This window comes from Crassostrea angulata, chromosome 2 (assembly GCF_025612915.1).
Source record: "Crassostrea angulata isolate pt1a10 chromosome 2, ASM2561291v2, whole genome shotgun sequence".
Taxonomy (NCBI): Eukaryota; Metazoa; Mollusca; class Bivalvia; order Ostreida; family Ostreidae; genus Magallana; species Magallana angulata.
Genome location: NC_069112.1, coordinates 9,167,370 through 9,183,921, shown reverse-complemented (window position 1 = coordinate 9,183,921; position 16,552 = coordinate 9,167,370). Strand labels below are relative to the sequence as shown.

General features: G+C 33.7%; 1 pseudogene; it reads left to right on the top strand.

The window, feature by feature from the left end:
- The first annotated feature begins 6,360 nt into the window (after nt 1-6,360).
- Nucleotides 6,361-16,199, top strand: LOC128173865 (multiple epidermal growth factor-like domains protein 10; annotated as a pseudogene).
- The last annotated feature ends 353 nt before the right edge of the window (nt 16,200-16,552 follow it).

Sequence of the window (16,552 nt, the reverse complement as noted above, 5' to 3'; positions counted from 1 at the left end):
GCAGATGTCTCAAAACATGGCTGACGCAAAATAATTCCCGAATTTGTCTTTGATTTTGGGGCGTTTCCGCCCGGGAGAGGAGCTGAGTTTTTGTATGAGATGAAAAACAACGTGTAAGATGTCTGACTATTCAGGTTTGGTAACAGTGCGAGGTCATTTGAAATATTGTTGCGTGTTTGTGTCTGGAGGGGGGTGAAAAGACCTGAGCTTGATTTTCGTCGTAAATAAATCGAAAATAGAATTTTGAGGTGTGAATCTCGGATTCGGTCATTACATGTAGTACAGTAATTTAGAATTGAACTAGGTTGAAAATAAAGGTTCAAGACGACAGATCCAGTAAAATCAGGCCAGAAAAACTAAATTATTTTGTGAATAGGAGGGGGGGGGGGGGTCGATGCGTGTACTGTGTAGATTTAATTTCCCAGTATAGACAATAAGCGCCGTTTAATCTCAGGAATTTAGTTTTGATTGTTCAATCCGCTGCATATTTGGCAGAAAATAGGAATGGTGTCCGAGGTTCATTTTCACGAATTTTCATTAGGATTGAGTGAAGGGCTTGGGAGTTATGATTTTTTTACAGTACATGTCAATCACGACAATTGAAACTCAAATGCCAAAAACTTCATAACTCTGTTAATAATGAACGAATTGGTCTGGTAATTAGTACAGTAATCTAGAATGGTACTTAGTTGAAATTAAAGGCCCAAGATCAAAGATCAAGGAAAATCGGGCCAGAAAAACTAAATGATTTTATGAATGGGGGGGGGGGGGGGGGGGGTCGGTCGGTGACTTCTATATTAAACGTAGAATATTAAATTCTAAATATCACAAATAACACAATTTCTAAACAAAATACATATGTTAGAACAATATATATGCGTTGTTTGAAAGATGTAACTATTGATTTTTTAACATCTGTTTATCTTCGGCTCAAACACTCATAAACGGCTGGTCAGTTTTCAAAAATTGTCGCAGTCACTCGTTCGTTTGTATAGTTACGTGTATAAACTTTTTCTTAATCCCAGACAGACAACAGATTTGTATCAGTATATAGACATGCACAAAAAAGGAAAAAGTACACCATCTTTAATAAAAATGACTTTTTATGCCCCAGTCACACATTCACGGATCAACTCCACGGTTCTACTACGGAATATTTTCCACGGTTGACACCGGAAAATCAAATAATCGTTAATGCCCCAGTCACACATTCACAGATCAACTCCTAGTTTCTACTACGGGATATTTTCCACGGTTGACACCGGAAAATCTGATAATACGGAGTTAGTACGGATGCACTACGGAATGGATACAAATTGATACATACGAATTACTACGGATTTATACGGAGTTAAAACGGACTTCTACGTTCTAAAACGGTTTAATAAGTTTTTCTAAGGAAGTACTACGGTGGTTTCATCCGTAGTGGAATTTTGAACATGTTCAAAAATTGTCGCAACTATACAAGTATTGCTACGTTTGGATACGATAACAGACGGAAAAGCCACGGGTCAATAAATATCGCCACGAATGATTCCGGATCGCTACCGTAGCTAATCCGGCATTTAATCCTTGAAACTTGAAATAAATACATGTATGATTTTTGGACGCCAATGTACATTTAGCCTCTATCCAATTTACTGCAAGTTACCTATACTAGTTCTTATTTGAATGCTAAAACATTTGTACTTGAGAGAGAGAGAGAGAGAGAGAGAGAGAGAGAGAGAGAGAGAGAGAGAGAGATTTTCAAGTTTTTTTTATAGTGTTTAGGGAATCAGTATATTAGCAACGTATGTCAATAAACACATTTATATACATGCATGCGTGTATCTATATATGTGAATAAATACTAACCAGTCCTCTTTTGTTGAATACTTATTTAAACGTGGGTGCATTGCTAAATATTGTGAGTGTCATTGAGATGGCGGCATTTCTTTGATGCCGGCAAAGCGACCCAGCGTACTGCAGGGGTACTTTGGCGGCACGTCTTTGATGCCTGCGATGCGACGAGCGTTTGAATTAAGCGAACTGCTGACAGAAACAAGCTATCTATTTGTAATTAAAAAAAGCCGCTATTATTTCTATATATTATAAATATAAAACGGAAAACATTAAAATCCATCATTTTAAAGATTAAATCCTTAAATAAATCAAAATTAAGAAAAAACCAACATTCGGCATGTCTGATACCGGCAATGCGACGAGCGTCTAAATTTAGAGAGCTGCTGGCAGAAAAGAGCTCCATATTTGTACTGAAAAAGCCGCTATTATTTTTAATTATGACAAAAATAAAACTAAAAACATTCAAATCCATAATTTTAAAGACGAAATCATTAATCAAAACACAAATAAGAGAGAAAAAACATTCGGCACTCAGGGACTGAACCCGGGTCGTCTGGGCACAAGTCCAACACTCTAACGACTGAGCTACGCGGACCTTCGCTTCAGGATTTTGGGGTCCAAAATCTCCAGAATGCGTGGATCGATTTTAAAACAAATTTCATATTTAGAAGTTTTGAGGGCGTCTCTATCGAATGAAATAAAAAGAAAATTCAAATCTCAAAAATTGAAAAATTAAGGTTTTTCATTTCCTTCCGGTGACGACCGGAAGTGACGGCGGACGTTCGGATATGCGTAGTACACTGCGGCTGGACACTTTCTATCATCCGTGAAAATTTAAAAGTTCTATCTTAAATACTTTTGGAGAAAACTCGTGAACAAGCAAAAACATAAAATCTTTAATATCTCGGGACCGGAAGTGACGACCAAAAAAATCCCATGTAATTTTTTTACAAATTTTGTCATAAACAAGATCTGAAAGTTTTATCAAAATCGGCTGAAGCGTTTTTGAGAAAACGTGGGAGAAAAAAAAAAGAATAATAATAATAGAGGAAAAGGAACAAAGCAATAACAATAAGGTCTTCCGTTGGAAACGGAAGACCTTAATAAATAATAATAATAAGAAACAGTACGAAAACAATAAGGTCTTCCGTTGGAAACGGAAGACCTTAATAATAACTAGATACGACCTCGTTACGAGTAACGAGTGGGTCTTCCGTCCGATTTTTTTTTTAGTTTAAATGATACCATGGAATATCGATACAATTTCAAAATTACCCCCCCCCCCCCCCCAAATTTGCAGATAAAGAATAAAAACCCTAATTATGTCAAACATGGGCCTGACGATGACTTTTTCAAACCGATAATGTAGAGATCAACAACTTTGATTTTATAATGCATAACAAAATAGTTATCGTTTTCAAGTTATTCGTAATAGATTTTACGAGTCTATTGGTCCCTAATTAAAGGGGACAGCCCCTTTTGCTTGATTTTATTGGATAGAACTTTCGTTTCTCTACTACTTTTGTTCTATATGTCTTAACAAAATATCAACTGATAAAAAGATACTTATCAAGACATATGAAAATTTTGATTCGAAATCTGTACCCCATTTTCGTGCCTAAGCGAGCTCCAAGGAATAGCGCCACTGGTGCAAAACAACTAAATAGTGCACAACTTCAAACCATGCTCAACCTATCCTGAAAATTTCAAAGTCATATCTCTTATAGTTTCTGAGATCAGCTCTGCACAAAATTGGTCGTAAAAAATTACAAAATCGACCGTAAATCCGGACCGGAAGTGACGACGACAAAAAATTCAAAAACATATAAAATTCAGATATTGTCCCATCATCTGTGAAAAAATTGTTGAGATCGGTTGAGTAGTTTTCGAGAAATCGCGTGCACAAAATTTGGAAAAAAAAATAAATAATAAACAGTACGAAAACAATAAGGTCCTCCGTTGGAAACGGAAGACCTTAATTACGATATTAATTGTATAAAATTAACGTAATACTGATACTTGCTATTTTAACGAATTTTAAATATACTAGGATTACGATAAACAAGTGGTAACTTATGCCCCACTTCAGGACACATGCATCTGTAATGGCGGCCTACACGGAGATGGCGAATGCACAGCTCAATATTCACGGTGGCTTAATGTCCACGGACAAAGTTTTGACCGTGAACATAGTGAAGTTAAGAACATCGTAATGTTTTCTACGTCTACAGTATATAGGACTCATTAAGGTTTTACCATTTTGGTCGTTAAAGAATGCATGCCCCATGAACAGACTTACTAATTTTGGGGGGCAAACACAACATTTATGGAGATCAGGAAGCATTCTTATCGACGACACTAGAAAAGAGAATAGTCAAATACCGTCACTGAGAATATTTCCCTACAGGAACTGTAACACAACGGTCCTGTCATTCTACAGGTCACTGAGAATGTTTTCCATGAGAAATTGTTACTTATTGGTCTTGCTTTTATTCGGGAAGTGCATGTTAAGCCAGAGGAAGTTATTACGTCTTCTCATTATGTTTGTTTACAAACACTCTTTGTGTACTCTTCTAATACTGCATAAATTTAAAAACAGGAATCAATGTGGTAAAATGGGAACAGCAAGAATTTTAACAATTGAATACAGATTGCAAATGGAATTGGTGAATTCAAATAGACCTTCAGTAGTTACTGTAATTTTTAGTTTCAACCTCTAGCAAAATAGAAACATTCACATTAATATAAAATAATCAAATACTACATGTATTAGGAGTGCATGTACTGCAATTATTATTGAACGATGGACTAATCAATCCTAGCTTAAAGGTTTGGGGTCTACGATTCACAGAGCGTTCCTTTATTAATCATGCTGCACGGGGTTTGTAACCGGACCTGTGACAAGCACTTTATTTCTGATTTTCATGAAAGGAGTTTAAAATTCTCTACATTTCCTTCCCATCCTTATTTTGTTTAGTAGTAAGACAACGATTAAACGACGTACAGACCTGCATATAATTGTTGTTTGAGTCCTAAACAGTTTTTATTGTTTAATTTAACGATTCTTTTTATTTTATTTTTTTATAAAAAAAAAGTCCCCATTCATCTCCCCCCCCCCCCCCCAAAACAAAACACGTTGAAGAAAATGCTATTTGATTATAGGGATGAAACAGATGTTTCTTTTACCCATTGTAGCTCGTGAGCTTTCCGATAAGTAATTCATATCATCATAGCTAAGTATTCTATACAGGATCGCAATTCTTGGATTCTTATCGGATGTAAGTTAAGTAAGTCTCCTAACTTGGTTATAAAAATTTAATGTTTTGGATTTGTAATGTCTAAATATACAACGGCGAATTCCGAACAGATGTTTATTGGTCTCATGAGGATTCACTACATGTACATTTGATTGTCCCCCAATGTTTTTTTTCTATAATTTATTAGGTCGTTCCATTCTCATGAATGTGTTGTCCTTTACTCCTTTCAATTTGTCTTTTTCTTAACGACTTTTTTATCAAGTTCTTCCAATTTGTGCACATGACAAAGAAGATCGGTGGCGCTGATTAGAGTCTAATATATAGAATTTGTCAAATTTTATGAGAGTCTGTGGTTTTTTTTTCTGTAAGTTGAACATATTGAATTTGCCTGTTTTTTTTGTTTTTTTTTAAATTTTAGAATCCAGTACATGTTTGGAAGTTTAACAAAAGTTACATCAATTTTGGCATTGTACTTGTTATTATTATACTATAGCATTGAATCATGATTTTTTGAAGTATACACTCTCATAACTGCAGCGGTGTGTGCATACAAATTGAGTAACGCGCGTTAGCGCGTTCTGAAAATTTGTATGCACACACCGCTGCAGTTATGAGAGTGTATACTTAAAAAAATCACGATTTAATGCTTATATTTACATTTTTTAAAACTTCTTGCCTTGTCTGCAAATGTGATTCATACCTTAAAATTCCTATCTTATCCTAAGGGTATGTTAATATTAATGGAAGAGCCACAGTAACAGCCACAAGCGTGAACTTTGATTTTCGCTTGTGACGTTGCAGTTAAGAGCGTTCAACATTTGTGACGTCATAATAAAACTCGTCAATTTGACCTTTGACTACTTGTTGCATTTAGAGGCATTTAAACATCACGGAATTTAATGGAAAAACACAGTAGAATGTAAATATTTATTTTTTAACAATCAATTCTGCTATTTAAGGAGATAGACGGAATGTTATTGTGTAAAGATTATATTGATTCTGCAACAAACAGTGAAAACCCGATACAAAAAGTCTTACTATATAGTTACGAGTGCACAATGAAAGCTAAAAGTCGTACAGTATTATATATAACCCCAAAATTTCCCCCAAGAAGTCAAAACACTCATTCTGTAGTTAAATTATCTTATTTACAGGAAGTAATGTCTAGTAATCTTTATAAATGTTATCCTAATTCTTCCTTAAATAGAAAACTCTACGGAGGCATACACTGTGAAAATAAAATTTTATCAAAGAGAAAGACATGGTAAAAATGCAGTTATGTCATTCTGTTTTCTATTTGGAAACTTTAGTTATAGCATTATCATATGGTAAGTAATTGCGTTTTACAAATATGATGCATTGTATTTTTTAAAAAGTATTAATTTTAATTTTAAATTAACGTGCATAAAATATAACATCTTAAAAAAAGAAGAAAAATACACCATGAAAACGTAATTCTCATGCATCTTAATAGATTATTGCACATCCGACAATTTTAAATATCATAGTTACAAAACTTTACTTAAATTATATCATTTTTTTTAATAGTTATCAAACTTGTTTTTTCAACTAGCATTTATCATAGTTATATACACATATGTAAATATTCACAGAATTGAATCGGTTCTTATTTTTTTTTCGAATGAAATTTTCTGTAAAAAGGTTTTTTTTTTTGCATTGGATCTCTGCCGTGGTGCACAATTGATGTTATACATGTATTTTTGATTACTTTCTTCTTTAAAGATCGTACGCAGTTAGACTTCCTTCTCATTTGTTTCTTCAGTTAAAAGAATCTATCCAGTTTTCTTATCTGTCTTATTTTACAGCACAAGTCTCCTGTAAATTCGTAATATTAGTTCTTAATTCTTACATAGATAAATGATAAATGTACATATTAATTTCTAAAAAAAATGACCACGACAAAAAACAACAAACAAATAATATATGACTGAACCTCTACAGTGACCGTCTCGTTTAGATAATCTATCCTACAGAAAGATCGCCACGCAATCGCATACATATCCAAGCAACGATTATGACGCTAGTAAAGCTGTTGACGGCAACATAGCAACATGTATGAGGACGCTAGATATAGGACATACCTCTCCTCAAAAAACGGTGTGGTGGAAGGTGGATCTTGGTGAAGTGTATACAATTAACAGTATCAATATACTGTTCAGGGCGTATAATGGTTACGGTATAAAGTTTGTTTAACTTTAAGACATGTTCGACAGCATTCTATTTGTGAAACAGATAGATTGTATCGCTCGTTAAATGACAAACGTAACTTTATCTTTCGCACTTTTTAAATCTTTAAGATTTACAATATTGCCTTTTATTAGAATATGCATTGTTTGGTTTTTAGTTTATGTTCGATGTATGTACACCTTTGGTGTATGACAACATACAACACTCAAACTTTTCATTTGCTTAATGCGTTGTCTAAATAATTTCTTTAATATAGAGGACAGACAGCGAGGTCGTTTTGCAGGATTCTCTCTATATGTGTCAAACAGCAGTTTATCAACCAATACTGATATAAAGAGTACCACTATGTGTTACAAGGACGGACCTCACCTACCGGCCATCAACTTCTCCACAACATGTATTAAGGAAGGACGTTATGTCATATTTTATAATGAAAGACTTAATGAAGTGACTTACCCTGAAGGTTACGAAATATCTAACGCTTTTACGGAACTGTGTGAAGTAATCGTAAAAGGTATTGCATTTCAGATCAACCAATATACATTTTTTAGTGCGTCATTATGTTCAATCATTAGTCCGAGTAGGTCAGTTGTCTTTCAAAAATCATCTTCATCTTATCTAACTTAATAATTATGTATTAAAATAACTAAACAACCTTTCATTTTAGCTTTATTGAATTAGTTTAGCTTAGTTGGAATGTTTTGAGTTTTCACCATTTAAAATTTGCCTGGGGTATAAACTGTGACATTCTAGCCTACAATGAAAATGGAAAAAGTATCCTACATATATACCATAAAGATATAACATTTCACTGAACTCACATTGGCCAAAGAGAACCGTTCTCGTGATGTTAATATCAATGCAATAAACAACTTTCTTATTTTTTTCTGTTCTGTTTGAGTCTGTGTCAAATTCTGTGTAAATTTTTTACATTTGCTTTTCGTTACATGTAGGGCGCACTACTACCTGTATATATGGAAGTAACTGTGACATCCCATGTCCTGTTTCATGCAAAGACAACATTTGCCAAGAACAGAATGGAAGTTGTATTGACTGTAAACCGGGATGGTTGGGATCTTTTTGTAACACAAATATGAACTCATTGTCCATTGATATCACTAACTTGGTTTTATATTGAAAATAAATTCAGATAGAAGAGTTACATTTTCATAACACATTAAAAAATAATTAATATCAAGAACAACAGAATTAACTTTCTTCGTATTGACAATTTGAGAGGACGTGTTATAATGAATAAAATTGTTATCATAATTTTCATACTGGTGGTGTATAGGAATAAAAAAAATAACACAACTATTTTTGTTAGCTTGCGGAATAGGATGGTATGGTGTAGACTGTTTTCAACAGTCTGTAGGACATTGTAGAGACGGCATTACCTGTAACCACGTGACTGGTGTATGTGACAGAGGATGTGATGCAGGATGGACAGGATACATGTGTAATGAGGGTAAAGATAGTTCAATTTTTTTTTTTTCGAAATTACTATAAAGAGAATGTTAGTTTGACCAAGTTGCAACCAATAACAACACTCCGCTCACCAAAACGTGTCTTACTTACTATGGAATATAGTCCATAAACGAAATAAGGACATTTGTCTTAAAAGGTTTGAACATGTAAGGATTAAAAGTGTTAAACCACACTATCCTGGAAACGATGCACAAAAGTAATACAATTCGTCGTTAAAAACTCTCGCAGATTAAACAAAACATGAACCACCGTTATTTTGTTTAACAAAATGCAATTTAGAAACTCAATACAATGTTATATTGTTTATTTTGCATACGTCCATTAACTAATTTGTCCGTTTCAACCATACACTTTGCCGTTTTGAAAAGGTTTTTTTCGAAGAATGATAACAAACGTGCTTTAATGCTGCATTTTCTATTTAGGTATATGAAAGTTTAAAAAAAAAATTATATTGTCGTCCGTCAAATGATCGAGACCAACGTCAAAACGTCGAAAGGCCAATGGATAAATTTAATTAATTTTTTTAAAGTATTCCAACTATGGCGGCATTAAATATTTAAAATGGGAGTTTATAGCTTGTTAGTCTTTGTCCATCAAAAACAGCTGATGACTATTGGAATTTCATGCATACATCATGAACTGTCAGAAAAAAAAACCATAAAGAAATTATTAACCCGAGCAAACGTTTATCTTTGAAAATATTTTGTATCAATTTATTATTGTGCACATTAGTTGAAGTTAAAAGAGTCCTTCTTACTCATAATGTTCGCATATTTACTTTCTGAAGAGTGCAATAGAGGGACCTTTGGTTATGAATGTGTCAACACCTGTCATTGTCTGAACATATCTTCATGTGATAAATGAACAGGAACATGCGACGGAGGGTGTACCCCCGGATATATCAACAACAACTGTAGCACAAGTAAGTATTATGATCAGATGTACATCCATAAAGAATCTAAAACAGTAAGTAATGGTCAGGAATACAATACCAGTGAGAGGAACAGTTGAAGTTATAGTAAGAAAATATATGTTTAATCGGTCAATGACGTGCAGAGGTATACCGATTTTATAAGTCAAATAACAGGCCAGCAGTTAATCAGTTAATCAGTATGATATACTATTTAACAACACAAGAAATAAAACCCGTGTAAAGTAAATACAGCACATGTTTTGGATTTATGGGAATATATATGTAATTTTAAGCACAAAACACACTTGCTTCAGATTATACATCATTAAAGCTTCAACACGTTATCGTTAGGATCACTTTTTATTATCATTGTTGGTTGTCTTAAAACATACATTTCAATTAGCAATTATTTCATTTGTATTGTATTTGTAAGTATCCGTTTGGAATTATCTTTATCAATTTATGAAACACCCCATGTGAATGTTGTTATATAAAAGGGATACTGTGGAATCATTTAAAATTGTGGTGGCCAATTTTCGTGGATTGTTGTGTTTTTTTGCTTATCCGTGGGGATGTAATTTCGTAGATGTGTTGTTTTTTCAGTTTTAGTAAGAAAATTTACTCCTTCAAAACTTCGTGGAGGACATACGTTTTTGGGGAAGGGCTACCCAGAAAAACCACGAAAAATGAGCCACCACGAATTCTATTGATTCCACAGTACATCGTTTTAGCTCAACTAAGCTGAAAGCTCAAGCGAGCTTTCTGATCACATTTTGTCTGTCTGTCTGTCCGTCCGTCTGTCTGTAAACAGATTGTCAACATCTTCTTAAAAACCACTTATCCAAAATCAACCAAACTTGACACAAACCATCCTTAGGCTAAGGGGATTCAAAGTTGTAAAAAATAAATACCACGTCCTTTTGCAAATGAAAAAAAAATGACAATAACAAACCGTGAACCATCTTAAAAATCCATTAAACGAAATACACATCCAAAGCAGAGAAACACGGACCTCCAAATAGACAGAGGTAGGATCAGGCCCCGAGTTTATAAAACTTTCTTGAGTACGATCTCGTACTCCAAATCGTACTCCGTGCTCCAAATCATACTCGTACTCAAGGTATCGAGGTTATAAAACTTGTTCATACTCATACTCGTACTCCGGCTGAGTACAAAACGGCGATTTTCTGAGTAAGCTTTGAAGCTTTCTCAAAGTCGTACTCAAGACATTTAATCTAAATAAAATGCAGTGCAAACATATAATATTGTTCATATTGTAACGTTGCTGTATTACATGCTATAATTTAATCATATATACATGTATATGAATTAAAATGGAAAGTTTTTACCATTTTATTAATGACATATCTACATGTTGATATAATGGAGGTGAATTTAAGAGTAAGGGCGAACTGCAACCAAGATTATCAAAATAACTTTTAGATAGTTTGCTTCATTAATTTATGTACATATACATGTAAATCTACGTACAAAATACTATCGTTGAATAGCTCGACTTTTTAAGAATTCTGTTTTTAGTCAAATACGACCCATACATCCCATCATTTAAAACAAAGAAATCAATGCTCATGTATCGTTATTAAACAATTTCAATCAGATGTACTTGCCGGGTCCCTTTTTGATTATAGTGAAGATGTAGGTTAGTTCTAAACATTACAAAGGATGGGGGGATGCATAAAAGTCTAACACTTTCTATTACTTACTTATTAATCAATTATCATTTATGTTGCATGCCACAAAACTTGGAAAGGGAAACATTTTACAGAATAAGCGGTAAATCTGTGGCGGAGTAAAGGAGGTCGCACCCGGCGCCCCCCCCCCCCCAGCCCTCAAAAAAATTGTCCAAATAAAGTTAAATCATACTCCTTCTGGCAAAAAAATGTACAACTTGCGAGTCTTATTAACTTGAGTGATTGACTGATTTCAATGGTGCAATATGAAGAAAACGCGTGTGTTCAATGTGTAACTAAAAAAACCCAGAAAAAAACATTTTGGTTACGCTGTCCTTGTGTTCAAATATGACCAGACACCCATTAACGCACCTTTAACTGTTTAAGTAATTGGTTATGCTAACTAGTGTTTTAACGACTCTTCCATTGTTATTATGATATAAGCTGGTATATATAGTTATCTTTTATTAAAACTTCATTAATTTACATTGTCCCATTGAACTTTATTTTTAAACTGATTAATTTACAGTCATTCGAAAGAATAAAAAAATAAAAGGATATGTTTCTTGGATTTCTACAAGACAGAGGGATTTGATGACTGTAGGTCTTAAATCTACAAACCTAAAAAAATTGCAAATAATTTTATTACTTTAAGTATACCGGTAATCACGAGAAGAAATATCTCAAGCGTCTATTTAAATATCAAAGAAATTTTACCATGGAACATCACCTACCTTACGATCTTTATTATTTATTTTGAATTAAAACATCGAGAGCATAGACATGTCTAAGTATACGTAAGGTGAAATGCATTGTTTGGCTTAACATTTGATTATAAACGCTCGAATATAAGGATGGTGGGTCCCGGTGACCCCAAAGTCCTATGTATTATATTAGTATCTTTTTACAAAAACATTAAGTATGATCGACGCATATATTCTGCTTGAGAATTCGGGTAATTTTCAGTTATTTAAAAGCTTGTTTATGTGAAAGAGAGAGAGAGAGAGAGAGAGAGAGAGAGAGAGAGAGAGAGAGAGAGAGAGAGAGAGAGAGAGAGAGAGAGAGAGGATTATTGTTATTCTACGCAATCGATTGAAAATACATGTACTACTTGTGATAAAAAAGCTTCTTCGCATTTTCATGTGAGAGATTTATATCTGTATAGCTTAGATGTGGGAATATTCATCTCTTAAATTCTTTTATTTCATTAGCAGGTAACTATTTAGATAAAGTAACCAAATATTTATGTCAAATGCATCAAAATTAACACAGTCATGTATTTCGAATTTTAAAGATGAATAGGAAAAGGCTTGCTCAAAAATATTAAATGACGTTACTTAAGATTAAAAATGACACAGTAGGTGTATGTATAAATTCTAAACACACATTTTCAAGCCTTGACTAAGTGAGAAAAACTTGAACCATCAATAAAACCCCACAAAAAGGGTGACAGCAACTTTAGTAAACAGTTTCCTTGAACACGTTGTTTCGGTTAAACGTGGTCCTCATATTGGAAATTTCAAAAATATTTCAATTAGTGAATTTTCTTAAACTCTCGTGCACATTCCCAAAAATATTGAAATGAGAAACTTTACGTGTGTCCTTGGCTTTTGGCATATGTTCATTGATGCAATTCCAACCCCAACCCCCACCCCACCCCTTCTAGATATTAGATGGGTTTTTTTCTCACAAGAATTAAGGCAAATATAGTATGTTGCAATTAAATTGGAATACCCATATAATTTCCTTAGTGTATACTTTCTGAGTGTGAAAATAAACGGATCTTCTCAGTATTTTTGTGATTTTCCCAAGTATATGTTTGTATTTTTTAATTAAACTCTTCCCCGTTTTTCCTAATACAGGAACTGCTCACTAAATATCTTAAGTGATATACTCTCTTCATATTCGTGTAAATTCGTACTTCTTTCTTTTATATTCATATCGTTCCTAACAACATAATTATACTTAATCATCACAAGCATGAATCACTACCTGAGTCTCATGAGAGAGAGAGAGAGAGAGAGAGAGAGAGAGAGAGAGAGAGAGAGAGAGAGATTTGACATAAACACAATTTGTTGATAATTTTACCAATTACACTGGATTTATCGTCTTTGTTGCTCAAAAATTCATAAGTTATAGATGCAGACACGCCTGACCTCCATGCTTGCAGATGAAGAAGGTAATATGAACATGTAAATAATGTGTTACATTTTGTTGATAAATAATTAATCTGAATAAATGTACAGTTTGCCTACATGCCAGGACTATTTACATGAATTACCGTTCTCTGTCTTTCTCCGTAGACGTAAAATTTCATCGATCGGGTTTTGGAGCATACTCCAAATAGTACTCGGCGGAGAACGTACTCCAAAACTTTTATAACCTCGGTTTTTAGAGTCGTACTCGGTAGAGCACATACTCGGAGTACGGAGTACGAGTTGGAGCATGAGTATGGAAAAAGTTTTATAACCTCGGGGCCAGGTGCCTAGGAGGAGTGAGCATCCTCTGCTGACCGGTCACACCCGTCTGTGCTCTTTGTTGTAAGCGGGGAAAACTCGGAAAAGTCCGTAGAAAATTAGGTGATTAATTATGGTCTAACAATTAATATGATAAACGTCTGTCAGCATGTGACCCAGATGAAAATTGTATTTGCTGACAAGCTCGTTGTATCGACCATAGAACTTACGAAAAGATGACTGTTGATAGTCCTGTTTTATCAATTTTTTTGTCAGTAGCTTGCTTCGTCTTAGAAACTGTTCATACGAAGAGCATGTCCTTGCGTATCGAATCAACTGAAAGACAAAAACACCATATGCAGGTGATGAAGGTTTATTGCTACATAAGTAAGGAAAGTTGACTATCGAAAAATTGAAGTCATCGCATTTATCATAAAGCTTTGTTGTTAGGTTACCACCAATGTCTATGACCAGTAAAATATCCAAATATGAACATTTGGGAAAGAAAGCTAAAACTTGTTTGGAAGTATCGTTAGGTAGTGATATTTCAAGTTTATAATCATAATCATGAATCCCGGGGGGGGGGGGGGGGGTAGGGGGGCGGAGGGGGTTGAATGATGTCACAAAGAGAGGGGGGTACAAATTTATACATTGAAATAGAAAATAGAAAAATCTATTTAAATCTTTTTCTAAAAAAACATTTGCCTTAAAAAGCTGAAACTTTAGTTAAAGTACCTTCAAATTATGTAGATTCAAATTTGTTCAAATCACAATCTTTAGCACAATCTTTAGGATTAATTTTAGGCCACATTTGGGATTCAGTTGTAAAAAGGAAAACATTTGAATTTTTCACAAAAACTGAAATGTTATCATATGCTTTTACTTTAATTCAAACATTTTTATATATTGCTGATTCTTTAAAATTGTTTAAGCGGTGACCCATGGACGTTCATTGGGCCTCACAAGGCGTTCAGAATTTTATGTATATCATGTATATAAACAATTGTTAAGAGTCTTTTTGAGAAATGCAATGCTTAATGTGATATGACTATAAAATCATCCTGTTTGAAAAGGGAATCATAAATATAAAAATATGCAGGGGGAAACAGGTTTTTTTTCGTATAGGATCTACATGTATTATACCACATTGTCCAGATATTTTGTATTATGACTCCATTAAGCTGATTTTATCATGCCTATTGTCGCTCAGGTGAGCAATGTGGCCGATGGGCCTCTTGTTCTCAGTGTGTGACAAAAGCGAATTGATTATAGACACAATGGGGACAATTCAATGTAAATGTTGCAGATAAACTACCATTATTTTGCAAAATAGATACAATATTCAAACGTGTAATTTAATTTATTAGTTAAGTCATGTTGGAGTTTGATATCTCGTATACAATTGATATGTCGAAGTGATCTCAGTCACAACTACTTATTTCTTAAGTATTTTACCCTCAATATTTTGAATACTTGGATATCCCAAAGTTTTAAACAGTCTCCACTAGTTCAAGATAACAAAGTTGGTATAGACTAGTAACGATATGCTTGAACATTTACACATCTTTATTAATGAGATTTTTGATGTACTTGCTTTCAAATAGACTGTCCATATAAGTATTTCGGGATGAACTGCACAGAGTGTTGTAGTGGACATTGTATTAACAACAAGACATGTGACCATGTTAGTGGAGAGTGTTCGGATGGTTGTCTGGACGGATACATTGGAATATTTTGTAATGACAGTAAGATACAGGAATACAATTGCTCTATTAAAAACCAATTTCAAAGATTATATTTTGTATTTGTTTTCAATAATCCATATTGTATCAAATTTTTATGCGCACATTAGCGTGCATTGACGGATATTACGGACCAAACTGCTCCAATAAATGCCAGTCAAAATGTAGAACTTGTCGACACACAGACGGAATGTGTACTTGTGCTGCAGGTTGGATAGGTCCTAAGTGTAACTCAGGTATCAATTATTTCAAAGATAAATTATCACAACAATGGAATCATTAAGCAACCTGACCTTTATAACCTATTAAAAAAAAGGAAAAAAAAAATTGTCTTTCAAAGTTTATGCTCCTTCCTGTCAAAAAGTGATTGTTTAATTGTATTAATGCATGTTATTTACATAGTTGAAAATTCCCTTCCACCCATCTTTCCAATTGTCTCCATTTCATGTATGATATGGAAGTATACATTTTTCCTTCAAATAACATCTGCTATGATTTTCTGTACTACTTTGCAACATTTATGCCTTTTTTTAAACATTTTTCAAGAAATTTTTATCCTTCTCTAGCTTTACCGTGTGTGTTTGAATTCTATTTTAGTTTAAGACAGGCATCACACTCGTAGGTAATTACTGTTTTAGCGTGGTTTAATAAAAGGATACAAGAAACCAGAATAGATATTGATATTTTCACTTATAAAAAATATGATTGTTAGCTTCCTTTCATTGAAAAAAAACCCAAACAAACACAAAAAAACAAAAAAAAAACAAAAAAACAAAATAAAAAACAAATGCAGAATGGCAGGTCTATTTTTGAATAAAAATGCTACAAGTCATCCAATTAAGCAAAATGAGCAATTCTTAGCATCAATGATGATCATTTCAAATATGTGTGAGAAATGACTCACGAAAATTGCCACAAGTTTCATAATATTAGGTAAAATATTTCAAACTAATGC